At 46.8% G+C, this 1,823-nt stretch overlaps 1 protein-coding gene across 4 annotated transcripts in view; it reads right to left on the reverse strand.

The window, feature by feature from the left end:
- Nucleotides 1-1,823, reverse strand: part of rph3aa (rabphilin 3A homolog (mouse), a) — a 199,717-nt gene that overhangs the window by 152,216 nt on the left and 45,678 nt on the right. The window lies entirely within an intron of this gene.

Here is a 1,823-nt window from a genome sequence, read left to right on the forward strand (position 1 = left end):
CCTGCCAAGCAAGCTCTTTTATTGCTCCAAGAAATTAAATCTTTAAGCTCTGCATCTGAGTCCTGTCCTGTGTTCTGCCTTGTCAGACCACAGGAATCAGGCACGGCTTCGGACGCAAAAATAATCTCCACGGGGCAAACAGGCCGCTTCCAGGGGTACAGGCGCGGGACACGTCAGCCCAAGAGCTGGGACAGCAGGCGCGAAGGCGAACGATTCTCCCGCTTCGTTTCCCCCGGCGCCGCCGACGCCTGACGCCGCAGCGAAAAACAGCTGTCCGATGCAGAAACGCTGGCACTCCCATACAGACCGGCTCCACTGGCTCAAAATCCAAACGAACAGCCGGAGAGGCCGGATGAAAAGAAAAGTTTAGATCCAGGAGTGTGTTTCTGTCATATGTGAGGATTGCGCTTGTATTTTGCACTAGCCATATTAAAAATAATAATCCAATAAAGAATTGTGCGACAGACAGACGGCATGCCATGACCATCGGCGCCATCTTCCACTTTTCATGTTGAGAGTCATGATTCTTCACACCCTGAATAAATCTATAATTTGGCTTTATTCTGCTCAAGATCACAGCTCACATGTCTTTTGAGGAACTCCTGGATCTTCTTCCACATGTCAACTTCAGCTAATGAGTGGGGTCTTGAATCCCCCCCCCCCCCAAACCTTGTTTTTCTAGAAACCAGTTTAAGGTGAAGGGGCAAAACGGGCCATGTTTGTTTGTTTCGTTCGCGAATTGCAAACTTTTTTTTTATATTTTATTTTATTGCGACATTTTTATGAGTTCCAGGGCTGCATTTTAGGCATTATGGTTTTAAAACTTATATCGTTTCGTTCAGCTTGAGCCTCCGCATGCGCGAATATCCTTTTTGCGCGAATCAGCCAAAATTTGTGCGCGCTAGCTAAAACCGTGGTGGTTGTGCCTGTCATAAAACAGGCAGACAGCTGGTTCCACGTGCAGCAGGTTTTTTTATTGTAGCTAAGAGTCCACAAAACTACAGCAGGGTCAGACAGGCAGAGGTCATAAAGGAGCAGGGGATCATCCGAGAAGAGAGAGAGAGTGGTCAGAGTCCAGGCGAGGGTCACGGGCAGGCGGCAGGCAATCAGAGGGTCAGAGACAGAAGATCAGGTCCAGGAATAAACGCTCGATACTGCAGCCAGGGTGGCACAAACAAATACTTCGCAGAGAGTGTGGCTCTGTGTGCTGCTTATGAAGCATGTGGGTGATTGTCTGATGGGAGACAGCTGAGCAGGAACCAGGAACTGTGTGCTGGGGCTTCTGGGAGATGAAGTGCAATTAGTACTCCGGTGACTGTTCCCGCTGGTGCCCAGAGGGGGAGTCAGAGCCCTGACTCCTGACAGTGACCTTGCCACGCGCACGCTATTCAAATTCTACATTTTCTAATTGCAACATTTTTCTCACAGTAAGTTCCCCTTTATGGCCGGTGATGTGACATATCAATTGATAAAACCCCCTAGGAAGTATTTCTTTTTGTAGCTTTGATTAAAAGTGCTTTTTTTTTTAATTTCAAGATGGCGGCATCTTCCCAAGGTCAAAGGTCAATTAAACTTCTTGGGTTGTTGTAGACTCGAGCTGAGGACATGATTCTCAAGTTTCGTGAAAATTGGACAAACAAAAGTGTGGTTTTCCCATATTGTTGAAAATTGCCATTTCTTTAACTTTGCCACAAGATTTTTTATGACCGTAGGTCATGTGGCCATCCCATGATAAATTCAAATGTTCCTGGGCTTATCCCCGACACGTGCCATGGGCTTTTGTTTGCGTATTTCGAAATGTTTTTTTTGGCCCCATAAGATAT

The sequence above is a fragment of the Oryzias melastigma genome, linkage group LG12 (genome assembly GCF_002922805.2).
Source record: "Oryzias melastigma strain HK-1 linkage group LG12, ASM292280v2, whole genome shotgun sequence".
NCBI lineage: Eukaryota > Metazoa > Chordata > Actinopteri > Beloniformes > Adrianichthyidae > Oryzias > Oryzias melastigma.